Here is a 14,016-nt window from a genome sequence, read left to right as displayed (position 1 = left end):
ATATTAACTATTGTCGTGGACTTTTGAGCCCCAAGGATGAGACGCATAGCTTCATTTTGCAAGGTTTCAAGAGATTTCAGCTCTTTGTCAGTATACAGTGTGAGATATAGAGCATTGTAGTCAATCACAGAGCGTATAAATGATACATAAAACATTCTAGCAAGTCTCACGTTGATTCCATGATTGACACCAACAAGGACCCGCAAAGGCTTTAATCTCTCCCACAGTCTCCTCTTGAGAGAAGAAAGGTACCCAGGGTCGTTAATGGGGACACCAAGGTATCTGTAAGACTCGCAGTTCTCAAGTGCTCGCCCATCTATATGATAATTGGCCGGTGGAATACCACATGGAATGAGGGCACAAGTTTTCTGTACAGAGATAAGGAGGCCACATTCCTCAGCTCTAGTAGCAAAAGCGTCGAGCAGAACTTGCATTCTAGGCTCGGTGGCAGCCTGTAAACATATATCATCAGCATAACAAATGACAGTGTCTTCATTATTAGTTGGAAGATCTTTAATAAGTTTATGCATCAGAACGTTGAACAACAAGGGACTGAGGACCCCTCCTTGTGGAGTTTCCGGTTCAAAGTGTTTGCTCTCTGTGCTTTTAACACCATTAAACAAAACATATGCTGTTCGATTAGACAAATAGCCCTTTATCCATTTCAGTAATTTTCCTTGTATTCCCAGCTCAGCAAGCTGTTCCAGTATGATTTCTCTGTTTGCTGTATCAAAAGCTGCTGCTAGGTCTAGGTCAGGGGTCAGGGGCCTCGTAGCCTGGTGGATAGCGCGCAGGACTCGTAATTCTGTGGCGCGGGTTCGATTCCCGCACGAGGCAGAAACAAATGGGCAAAGTTTCTTTCACCCTGAATGCCCCTGTTACCTAGCAGTAAATAGGTACCTGGGAGTTTGTCGGCTGTCACAGGCTGCTTCCTGGGGGTGGAGGCCTGGTCGAGGACCGGGCCGCGGGGACACTAAAAAGCCCCGAAATCATCTCAAGATAACCTCAAGATAGGTCAATGAAGACTGCTTGAGGGGAAGCTTCAATATGTGCGAAGTACTCAGCAAAATAGTATTGTGTACTGAGCCCAGGCATAAATCCAAACAGTTGAGGTGACAGGTGCCCCTGTATACGATACACGAGTCGGTTAAGAACAATACGTTCAAGCACTTTACAGACACACGATGTTAGAGATATGGGTCTATAATTATCTGAGTGTGGTTTGGGGATGGGAACAATGACACTCTTTGTCCAAGCATCAGGTAATACTCCTTCACGTAAACTCATTCTGTACAACACTAATAATGGATTACCTGGTACGTGTGCGACTAATCTCAGTAGACTGAAAGTAATACCATCCTCTCCAGGAGCAGTTGATTTTCCCTTCTTTAGTGCATGATTTAATTCCCATTCAGTTACATCATTAAGATCCGACACGTCGATAGCTGTACAGGCAAGATTGATGGTTCGTTGTCTGTTGGGGCGTGTGTCATCAAGTTTGTGCTGTATGTTAATTGGGAGTGAGTCGTAGCTCGATGTTAGTGCCCATTGATCAAGGAGAATGTTTGCTTGTTCCAGTGGGCTGTGGTGCAGTGGTTTGGTTGGGCTGCTTCTAGAGATTTCTCGTATCTTTTCCCAAACTTCAACAAGTGTTGTTTGCTCATTTATACTTTGTAGGAACTCTTCCCAGTGTTTATTACGTATGACGTTGCTCATGTCTCTCACCTCTCTATTTGCAACTAGAAATGCATGCAAGTCACCTTGTGCTTTGGTTCGTTTGTACGCATCTCCAAGTTGCTTTACTCGTTCATGTTCTTTAACAAATACGGGGTCAAGGACCCACTTGGGTGGTGGTAGGTGTTGCCCACTTCTCCTAGGCTTACGACCTGTTCCCCAACACACCCATGTGTCGTAGTCGGTAGTAATCGTATCAACGAGATCTCTGTAGAAGGCTTGTACATTCGTTATTGTGTAATCTTGATACCATTTTGATATACAATTAATAAAGTGGTCATGCAAGCCATATGGAATATTCATTTTCCGTCTCTGATGTCTATTAGGTACATCACACTGTACCTCATAGGAAGCAGAAACTGCATAGTGATCACTAACTAAGTGATTTACCAACGAACATTCCATCCTATCTTGCACAAGGTTTCTACCCATTACATAATCAAGTCTGCTTCCCAATAAATGAGTTTGGGTATCCGTAGTATACACGGTTAATCTGTTGTCATAAACATATGTGATAAATTTGCATCCATTATCGTTGTTAGTACTGTCTCCCAGCGTAATATGTCTAGCATTAAAATCTCCCATGTATATTGTCCCATGATTGCCTAGATCTGGGAGCAATGTTACATTGAGTTTCTGGCTTCTGGCATATACGTTGAGGAATGAAAAGTGGCCTGCTGTAGTTTGTACATGAAAGTGATGGTACTGTGTGTGTACATTGTGTGACGTGCTCACAAGAATGTGCGGTAAATCACTTCTGACGTAAGTTAATAGGCCTGTGGCGTTACTGTTGTTATAGGATGCATACCCTCTGATTTTTGGTGGGGTTTTGTTTATCATGTTGGACGTGTAGGGATCCTGTATAGCAATTATATCTATGTTGTTACTGGTAACATATGCAATTAGATCATTCAGTCTTTTGTTGATGCTACGAATGTTCCAACTGAGAAACCTAATGGTTCTTGTGTCAACAGCAGCCATCGTCTTGGTGTTGTTCCTCCCTGGTGCCGCTGTGGATGACTGCTGGAGTGTGGTGGATGTGCTGATGTGGGTGACTTCTGGAGTGTGGTGGTGCTTCTCTGGGTGACTGGTGGAGTGTGATGCTGCTGCTGTGGACGACTGCTGGAGTGTGGTGGTGCTGTGGATGACTGCTAGAGTGTGGTGATGCTATTGTGGATGACTGCTGGAGTGTGGTGGTGCTGCTGTGGATGACTGCTGGAGTGTGGTGGTGCTGCTGTGGATGACTGCTGGAGTGTGGTGGTGCTGCTGTGGATAACTGCTGGAATTTGGTGGTGCTGCTGTGGATGACTGTGTTGTAATCCACAAGTTAGTAGGAATTATTAGCTAGAGGATCATTACTACAACACTTAACGAATGATGATTGAAAGTACATGTAAGTAGACAGACTATGGATCACATATCTAAGAAAGGTCAATGGATTAAGACCGAAGCTGTTTAGCCAAATTAATAATTCCTGGAAAGAGGAATTATTCCTTGTCAGGCTTCTAGGATCAAGGATACCGCTCTAGGGATAAGGTTAATCGGATTATACCTTCCTTGAGAGGCGTGGTGAAATGTTTGAGGCCATGGTTGGCTAAAGTCAATCTGATTGTGGGAGTTGAACTGAGAAGTCCTCTGGATCCCCATTTGTGGCAGCAGCAAAGTGTAGCAGACAGCTATGCGAGAACCTGATGTGATCTTAGTGACCAAGTTAAGTCTGCAGTATGTGAGTATTGAATGAAAGACTAACCGGGTGTGGAGCGTTGTAGTAATCATTCCGTATTAGGGACTTAGGCGGAAGTTACGAGTGTGGGTGGTGATCGCGGAGGTCAAGTGGTCTTGGAAGTGTATTGACCTAATAGAGTATGTTAATATGTTATTATTTGTCAGAGTCTATTCTTTGTAATTAAATGACAAAACCCGACGGTCTTTAAATACCTTCCATATGTTCACTCATTGTGTTCCAGTACAAACCTAGTGGTACGCCTCTAGGGTCTGGTGTGTGTAGGAGTATAGGTGGTAGTAACGGTTGCTGAGGCAAGGTGTTGTGTGTTGTGTAATTGCTGTGTTCGGAATGAACCGGGGTTCAGCGTCACGGCAACTGCTGGAGTGTTGTGGTGCTGCTGTGGAGGCTGGAGTGTGGTGGTGATACTGGGGATGACTTCTGGAGTGTGGCAATGCCGCTGTGGATGACTATTGGAGTGGATGACAGAAGGAGTGTGGAGATGCAACTGTGGATGATTGCTGAAGTGTGGTGGTGCTGCTGTGGATGAGTACTGGTGTGTGGTGAAGCTTTGGTTGACTGTTGAAGTGTGGTGATACTGCTGTGGATGACTGCTTGAATGTGGTGGTGATGTGGATGACTGCTGGAGTGTGGTGGTGCCGCTGTGGATGACTTCTGGAGTGTGGTGATGCTACTGTGGATGACTGCTGGAGTGTTGCGGTGCTGCTGTGGATGACAGCTGGAGTGGATGACAGCTGGAGTGGATGACTGCTGGAGTGTGGTAGTGCTGCTGTGTATGACTGTTGGAGTGTGGTGGTGCTGCTGTGGATGACTGCTGGATTGTGGTGCTGCTGTGGATGACTGCTGGAGTGTGGTGGTGCTGCTGTGGATGACTTCTAGAGTGTTGTGGTGCTGCTGTGGATGACTGCTGGATTGTGGAGGTGCTGCTGTGGATGACTGCTGGAGTGCGGTTGTGGTGCTGCTGTGGATGACTGCTGGAGTGTGGTGATGCTGCTGTGGATGACTGCTGGAGTGTTGTGGTGCTGCTGTGGATGACTGCTGGAGTGCGGTTGTGGTGCTGCTGTGGATGACTGCTGGAGTGTGGTGATGCTGCTGTGGATGACTGGCGGAGTGTTGTGGTGCTGCTGTGGAGGCTGGAGAGTGGTGGTGATACTGGGGATGACTTCTGGAGTGTAGCGATGCCGCTGTGGATGACTTTTGGAGTGGATGACAGTAGGAGTGTGGAGATGCAGCTGTGGATGACTGCTGGAGTGTGGTGGTGATGCTGTGGATGAGTACTGGTGTGTGGTGATGCTTTGGATGACTGTTGAAGTGTGGTGATACTGCTGTGGATGACTGCTTGAATGTGGTGGTGCTGTGGATGATTGCTGGAGTGTGGTGGTCCTGCTGTGGATGACTGCTGGAGTGGATGACTGCTGGAGTGTGCTGGTGGTGCTGTGGATGACTGCTGGAGAGTGGTGCTGCTGCTGTGGATGACTGCTGGAGAGTGGTGCTGCTGCTGTGGATGACAGCTGGAGTGTGGTGGTGCTGCTGTGGATGACTGCTGGAGTGGATGGCTGCTGGAGTGTGATGGTGGTGCTGTGGATGACGGCTGAAGTGTCGTGGTGCTGCTGTGGATGACTTCTGGAGTGTGGTGATGCTGTGTAAGTGTGGGGAAACTCCAGGCAGCTAATCTCTTTTTTTTTAAATTGACTTTAATAAGATAAGGTTATGTCTTATTTATTTTTCTTAGTAAGTAAGAATTATTTGAGTGAACTGTATATACTGGTAAACTGCCTGAAATTATCTTACACACTAATGGGAGGGACAATTGGTAGCCTAAACCACTTTGTTATGGCTCCTTCTTAAACTACCAATTGTTTACCTTTTATAATTATAATATACCACATATGGTGGTCTAATCTTCTAGTAATAATTACTAATTATGACTACTAATGCTGTTAAAAAATGGCTTAGCTGTGCCAGTAGTGTGGGCCTGGTAAGGCGTGTAGGTGTACCTTCAGATTAGGTGTAGCCCTGTGTCTCCTTGTGCCACATAATGGCGGCTGGTGGGAAGGACAAAGCTGGCAAACAAATAGTTAATGTGTATGAACCAACTGTCTGCACAGCTTGCTGCTCCTATCACAATTTACCTGTATGGGATGTAAGGAATTAATCAAAGTTCCCTAAACATATCAATTACAGGTATGACATGAAATGTGAGGGCTGTAAAACGGAGTACACGTACATTGTGGTTGTTTTATTCCTACATCGTGACCTCCTCTACCCATTGAATCAAAATGTGCACAAAATGATATACAATACTTGGTAAGACGGATACGGTCGTTGCTGTGATGTTGATAGGCTGTGTTGCTGGTTGTTGACACGTAATTGGGGTGTCTAGTTGTTTCACCAGTCCTAGAGCCAAGTACAGCGTAGGGCTGTGTTTTGTTGTTGTTTTGGTGAGAGTAAGTCTCTGTCTGGGGCCATCGCCCTCAGGCTCTTGGTTCCACTTCTAAAGTAATTCTACATTAACAAGGGAATCAAGCTACAATTTGATGAAAATAATTATATTCAGTCTTGTTGATTACTTTTTTGTTAACTCTAGATACTAAACTAGTCTATTAACAATGTTTCATAATGTAAATATACGATGACATCCATGATGTCATGGAGTCGATGACGTCACAGAGTCTCCCATTTTCCATCCTGAAGGGATTACAGACTAAGGGAGACTGTGTTATATGTGTGTGTGTTTGTGTGTGTTGGTTTCCCGACATAATTCCGGGGGGGAAGAACACGGGTCGAAGTCCCGGTAAGGACTGCGATCACTTTATTCTTCTCCTTCAGAATTATAGTGCTGCTTTAATTTGAGTTTACATTGTTGTGCAGCAGTCCGTTGGGGACGTATGCCCCGTACTGGCCTATCTGGTGCTGGAAGTCGTTGCACGTCTTCTTTCCCTGCCAGTTCTAGAGGAACTAATTTCTCTAAAGTTTTAAGAGTAGTGTTGCCTCGGCATTTTACTTTCACTATTCTCAAGATGCCCTGGCTGTCTGGATGAACAGAGACTATTTGATCTATAGGCCACTCTGAGCGTGGTCCATCACTATCCACCAGTACTATGTCACCAGGGTTCAAGTTAATTCTGTTATAGGGGTTGTTTGCCCCATAATGATACTCCCTCAGAGCTGTAAGGTATTCACGAATCCATATGTCATTCCACCAACTTATCACCCCTGATAGATATTTGAAACATTGAACCAAATCACTCTCTTTGACATATGAAGGATCCTCTGGTTCCTCGTCCGTAAGGGACACAAGTGTTTTGAGAGGTCTCCCATACATCAGATGAGCTGGAATTAATGGTTCTCACTGCAAAAAATCATCAGAGAGGTAGGTAAGTGGTCGGTTATTAACTCGTGCTTCTATCTCTATGATTACTGTTTGAAGCTCCTGTAGGTCAATCTTTTGGCGGTCTAGGGTTTTCCGTAAAGAACGTTTCACCGTACCAACCATGCGTTCATAGAAGCCTCCGTGCCATGGTGCTCTGGGAGGTATGAATTTCCAATGGCACTGCCGTTGAGTTAGGGCAGTGCGTACCTTTGGGTGTGTCCAGATTTTCCTCAGACATGCTTCTCCTGCCACCAAGTTAGACCCATTGTCTGAAATCATTAACTTAGGACAAGATCTACGTGAAGCAAACCTGCGGAACGCCTGTAAAAATGCTTCGGCACTCATATCGGGAGTCACTTCTAGATGGACTGCCCTTGTTGTGGCACAAGTAAAAAGACAGATATAGGCCTTTACTGGTTTCTTGTCTTTAGTGCCTGTCAGTGTTAGTGCTCCTGTGAAATCTACACCTGTAGTCTCAAAGGGACGAATATGTACGACTCGTTCCTTCGGAAGTGGAGGAGGGCCAGGATATGGACACACTCTGGCATCGTATCTCCGGCATACAACACAGGATTTGATTATGGATTTTACTGTCTGTCTACCTTGGGGTAGCCAGTACTGATGTCTTAAGTCCGTGAGAGTATCTAATACCACACCATACAGAGTGCAGTATTTGTGTATATGTAATACAATTAGTTTGCTTACTATGTGGTGACGAGGGAGCAATATTGGATTTTTTGCTTCCAGATCTATGTCAGCATGTTGTAAGCGTCCTCCGCATCTTATCAAGTTATAATTGTCAGTGTCTAACCAGAGACCCAGATCCTGTTGTAGCTTCTTTGGAACATTGTCAATTTCTGTCCCGAATGTGTCGGTCTGAGCTCTTTTGACCCAGTACCTTAGGGCACTAGGGAATTTATGCTTGATTCCTATTTTCTTTAGAAAATCAAACACTACTTGGGTGACACCTACAAGTTTGTTCAGTTCAGAGTACCGAGCAGGATCAATTACCAAAGTCCGAGGTAGTTCTGGGTTCTCAGTGGGAACAGTGACATTGGTCACAATGACTTGTGGCTTTTGTTCAGGCCACTGGTCGCTGATTAGCCACTGAGGTTCATTGAACCACATCTCTGCCTTTGTTAATTGCCGTAAAGTCAGGCCTCGGGAGGGATAGTCAGCTGGATTCTCTTTAGTAGGTACATATCTTAGTTTATACCCTGCTGACAACTCTCGTATTTCCTTAACGCGGTTACTCACGTAAGGATTCTTACTGTTATTGTTTTTAACTCACTGTAGCACTGCCTCATTATCTGACCATACTACTGTTTCTTTAAAGTGGATGTGGCTTAAGACCTTGATCAGATAATGAGCCAATCTTACACCTAGCAGTAAGGCTGTTAATTCCAGTTGTGGCAGTGATCTTTTCTTTAAAGGTGCCACTCTGGCCTTTGATGTGAGCAAATTGGCTTGCCCATTTGAGACCAGGTAAGCTACTGTACCATAAGCCTTTCCTGAGGCATCACAAAATACATGCAGCTTAATTGGTTCCTTTTCATTTACTACTATGTTCCGAGGGAACTTGACAGACTCTAGGATACTTAAATCTTTCACTAACCCTTGCCATTTTTCTTGTAGGGCAGGCGTTAGAAGATCATCCCAGCCTATCTTTTGTTGCCAACATTCCGGTATTATCTTCTTCCCATTAATTAGTATTGGACTTAATAAGCCTAATGGGTCGAAGGGTTTGCTGACTTGTGATAGCAATTTTCTCATTGTTAAGTTAGTGGTGTCTGGCTCCACCGACTTGATTGTCAGCTGATCGGTTGTCGTGTTCCATTGGACACCTAGTACCTTTGTCATCTCGGGTACTTGGTAGTTGGGAAATTCAGTTGTGATCAGTTGTTTTAATTTGTCATTGTTAGAGACCCAAGACTGGAGAGGCATATTGGCTCCCATTAATTCTCAATTGGCCTCATGGTATATGTCCAACAGTTTACTCTCACTGTTGGTTGTTCCTTGAAAATTATCCACATACAGGTTTTCGTTAATTTCCGTCTTGTTCGGGCTATTGGACTTCTTCAAGTGCGTATCCAAGGTAGCTTGAAGCAGAAATGGGGAGGACGTGGCTCCGAACAAAACAGACGCAAACCGATAAGTGATTATTTCACTGTTTGGATCGTTAGGATCCTTAATCCATAGGACCTTTGTGTAGTTCCGGTCTTCTTCTTGAAGACCTACCCTAAGGAATGTCTTGCTAATGTCGGCCGTATATGCATAAGTCCCAATACGAAACTTTAACAGCACGTCATAAAGCCTTTGTGTTAGGCTAGGGCCAGTTTGAAGGCAGTCATTTAACGAAACACTATTCTGCCCCATCTTAGCACTGCAATTAAATACTATCCGTAGTGGGGTAGTAGCAGAATTCTTCTGTACATGATGGTGTGGCAGGTAGTGTCCTTCCTTTGGGTTATCATTTGTTACAACTTTGATACATTTGTCATCGAGCTGCTTCTGTATTATTTCATGGTACAACTTCAAGTTCTCAGGTTGCCTTTGTAAGCGTAACACCTGTGAACTTAATTGATTTTGTGCCATAAAGTAGTTGACGGGTAGCTGAGGGTGATTCAGCTACCATGGTAACCTGACCCAGTACTGATTATCTCTGTAGATAACTGAGTCTATGTATTGTTTGGAAGTCCAGTCATCATCTGGGCTAGGTTGTTCAGGGACAATGCCGAGAGTTGCCAGGTCCCATAACTTATATACTGGGGGATCAAGCTCATCCTCGGATATGTCTCTGTGTTGCAGTGGAGACTGTTCTCCTACTCATGCAACCATTACTGTGTTGACATGTTGGTGATCAACAGGTGCGGGTTGTTTTAGCCGTAATACTGGGCCTGTTAGTAAATAGCCACCTGCAGATGGTAACACGTTTATACCGTGGTAATCTTCCTTTCCTATGATAAACTTATGGTAGACATCTGATCCCTTAAGGATTCCAATATTGGAAAGGTTGTCCGATGTAATGTTATCAGCCAAAGGAATTCCCTTTTCTTCCAGGAATTTGGTTGTTGTTCCTAGACCTTCTATATACAGGTCTGTTGGGAATCTATCTACTACCAGTGCTGATACTTTTCGTACATAACCTCCTAATTGTACTTTGGGTCGTACTACCCTGTAAGCTCGGGCTCCTGAGTTAGTCAGGAATCCTGCTATGTTTATCCGTGTCTCCTCTACAGGTGCAAGTTTCAGTTTATCTACCAACTCCTTGGATATAAAGGTCAGTTGGGACCCTTGATCAAATAATCCACGTACGGTGGCCTTATTCTTTCCATTTCTAATGATCAATCGTGCAGTAGGTAGAGCTGATTTATGATTAGACCTTGTCGAGAAGACACTTATGTCAGGTAACACAGTACAAAGCTGTACTGAAGTGGTTGCCCCTTCCTCCTCCTGTGGTTTGGCAGACTTTGTATTTGTGTCCCCACAAAGTGCTGTATGGTGTTGACCCTTATGGCACTTATTGCAGGAGCGTATTTAAGTTATGCAATTGTCGGTATGATGTTCCCTTATACACTTGGTACATCTATGTAACTCCTTGAGTCGTTTTATGCGTGTTGCATGATCAGGGTAGCGTCTGCAATTGTACATGGAATGTGATTGCTCACAAAACACACATGGTCTCCAGACGTTAACAGTATCTTGAGGAGTCACCGTCTTGGGTGACACATTAACTGTAGGTTTGGAGGGACCAACTGCATATGTTCCTACACTGCCCTGATTCCACTTTGTGGAGGGGGAAGTTGTTTTAGCTTTGTTTGGAGTACTGTTTGTACTCTGTTGTTTACTATTAGTAGTAGACGAAGGTTTAGATGTCACTTTTCCTTCTGGATTAACTCTTTCTCGTTCTATGATGGTTTGTAAACCCTTTGTAATCTCCTTTACAGTCAAGGATGACTTACCTACTAATACAAACAACTTATCCAGTATGTCCCTGGGTAATTTTCGTGTCATATGGACTTGTATTATCCAGTCTGACTCATCCAAGTTCACTTTATTTTTAAGTGCCTTGAGCATGGACAGCTCTAATCTGAAGGCTTGGAGTGAGACTGCTGTATTATTTGGAGGTTTAATGTCTAACAGTTTCTGTGTTAGAATTCTGATGGTCCTTTCTGGTTTAGCGTAATCATCTTTCAGAAGTTGTACTGCATTGTCATAATCATCATCTGTGTGATTCAGATTACAGACTACCTGATACACTTCATCCTTCAAGACACTCTGTATGTATGTAAACTTTGTTGTTTTTGGCACATTGGCATTAGAATCCACAGAATCGACAAATTTGCTCCAGAAACCGTCCCAACTCTCGTCCTCTGTACCAGAAAAGGTTGGGAGACTGAGTGATGGCAATTTGACTTCTGGTGCTGTCTGGTTCTGGGAAGTTGTGGTTGCAATATTTATATTGGCTTTATGGGCATTTATGATATCATCAAAGTGTTGCAACTTTGTAAATATTGCATCTTCATAATCGGAATGTTTTTGTAGTACACCTTTCATTGTATCTCCATCAATACTGGTAAGCTTAAGTAAATCTTGATATTCTTTCATTTGTTGCAACACGCGGTCATATTTGTTCCGTGTAAGCTTAAGATAGTTTTCCAGTGCTGCATAATTAACTGGAGTTTGGTTACTCATGTCTTCACATGTGCTAATCTGCTGTGTTAAATGTCCCCTCAATCCTGTGTGGGTTATTTGGACATTTGTGACAGTAGACATCTTGGAAGTACTTGTTAGTCGTATGGACTAGTGTCAGGACTATTTCTGGCACTTGTATTAGTAGAGCCACTAGTTTCCGAACAAGAGCTACTTATCATTTATTTAAATATACACTGTATAATCATACACACTATAATTTGAGTGGTAGACCTGTATCAATGCTGGAATCCACAAGTTAGCCCTTCTTTATCACTCTTGGTTGGTACAGAGACACAGGTTAACACTCAAAGGTGAAATGATTATAGTTAAATTATACCTATAGTTATATTGATATCATGTTGACAACACAACTCGGGTTGTCTTAAATACTGCATAAAAATATGTACTTGCTAGGTTGTAATATGTGTACAACTCTAGACAAGTGTAAACTTCTTACCCTTACACCAGGTTAGCACAATAAATTAGACTAGGTTGCTGTACAACACCAGCCTAAATGTTCTACCCTTGTGCATGAATTAGTTGTAAATAATGTAGCATGCAGTAATTGTTACAGAAATGGCAGTAATAATGCAATAATTACAAAAAAACATTTATAAGTAACTTATAAGTAAAGTAGCCTCTTATCAACCTCTTGTAATGAAATGAAAAAAGCACAATTGTTCCTTTGTTACTACCAGAACAATAATAGTGCTTGTTGTAAGTTCTGTTTGCTATGAGAATGAAAAGTTAGGCTAGAAAAAATGCAAAAATATAGCAGTGCCTTCCTGCTATAATGTGTGTAGGTAATATTGCACTATATATATATGTATAATATCCGGTTCGAAGGACCAAATTAATGTGGGGAAACTCCAGGCACCTAATCTCTTTTTTTTAAATTGACTTTAATAAGATAAGGTTATGTCTTATTTATTTTTCTTAGTAAGTAAGAATTATTTGAGTGAACTGTATATACTGGTAAACTGCCTGAAATTATCTTACACACTAATGGGAGGGACAATTGGTAGCCTAAACCACTTTGTTATGGCTCCTTCTTAAACTACCAATTGTTTACCTTTTATAATTATAATATACCACATATGGTGGTCTAATCTTCTAGTAATAATTACTAATTATGACTACTAATGCTGTTAAAAAATGGCTTAGCTGTGCCAGTAGTGTGGGCCTGGTAAGGCGTGTAGGTGTACCTTCAGATTAGGTGTAGCCCTGTGTCTCCTTGTGCCACATAATGGCGGCTGGTGGGAAGGACAAAGCTGGCAAACAAATAGTTAATGTGTATGAACCAACTGTCTGCACAGCTTGCTGCTCCTATCACAATTTACCTGTATGGGATGTAAGGAATTAATCAAAGTTCCCTAAACATATCAATTACAGGTATGACATGAAATGTGAGGGCTGTAAAACGGAGTACACGTGCATTGTGGTTGTTTTATTCCTACATCGTGACCTCCTCTACCCATTGAATCAAAATGTGCACAAAATGATATACAATACTTGGTAAGACGGATACGGTCGTTGCTGTGATGTTGATAGGCTGTGTAAGTCTCTGTCTGGGGCCATCGCCCTCAGGCTCTTGGTTCCACTTCTAAAGTAATTCTACATTAACAAGGGAATCAAGCTACAATTTGATGAAAATAATTATATTCAGTCTTGTTGATTACTTTTTTGTTAACTCTAGATACTAAACTAGTCTATTAACAATGTTTCATAATGTAAATATACGATGACATCCATGACGTCATGGAGTCTCCCATTTTCCATCCTGAAGGGATTATAGACAAAGGGAGACTGTGTTATATGTGTGTGTGTTTGTGTGTATCGGTTTCCCGACAGTAAGACGGCTGTAGTGTGGTGATGCTGTTGTGTATGTCTCTTGGAGTGTGTAGTGCTGCTGTGGATGACTGCTGGAGTGTGGTGGTGCCACTGTGGAAGACTGCGGGAATGTGGTGGTGCTGCTGTGGATGACTGCTGGAGTGTGGTGGTGCAACTGTGGATGACTTCTAGAGTGTTGTGGTGCTGCTATTGATGACTGCTGGAGTGTTGCGGTGCTGCTGTGGATGGCAGTCGGAATGGATGAATGCTTGGGTGTGGTGATGCTGCTTTGGATGACTGCGGAAGTGTGGTGGTGCTGCTGTGGATGACGGCTGGAGAGGATGACTGCTGGAGTGCGGATGTGGTGCTGTGGATGACGGCTAGAGTGCTTGGGTGCTGCTGTTGATGACTGCTGGAGTTTGGTGATGCTGCTGTGGATGACTGCTGGAGAGTGGTTGTGCTGCTGTTGATGACTTCTGGAGTGTCGTTGTTCTGCTGTGGATGACTGCTGGAGTGTGGTAGTGCCGCTGTGGATGACGGTTGGAGAGTGGTGGTGATGCTGTGGATGACTGCTGGAGTGTGGTGGTGCTGCTGTGGATGACTGGTGGAGTGTGGCGTTGCTGCTGTGGATGACTGCTGG

Source organism: Procambarus clarkii, chromosome 13 (assembly GCF_040958095.1).
Source record: "Procambarus clarkii isolate CNS0578487 chromosome 13, FALCON_Pclarkii_2.0, whole genome shotgun sequence".
NCBI lineage: Eukaryota > Metazoa > Arthropoda > Malacostraca > Decapoda > Cambaridae > Procambarus > Procambarus clarkii.
This window is presented reverse-complemented; position numbering follows the sequence as displayed.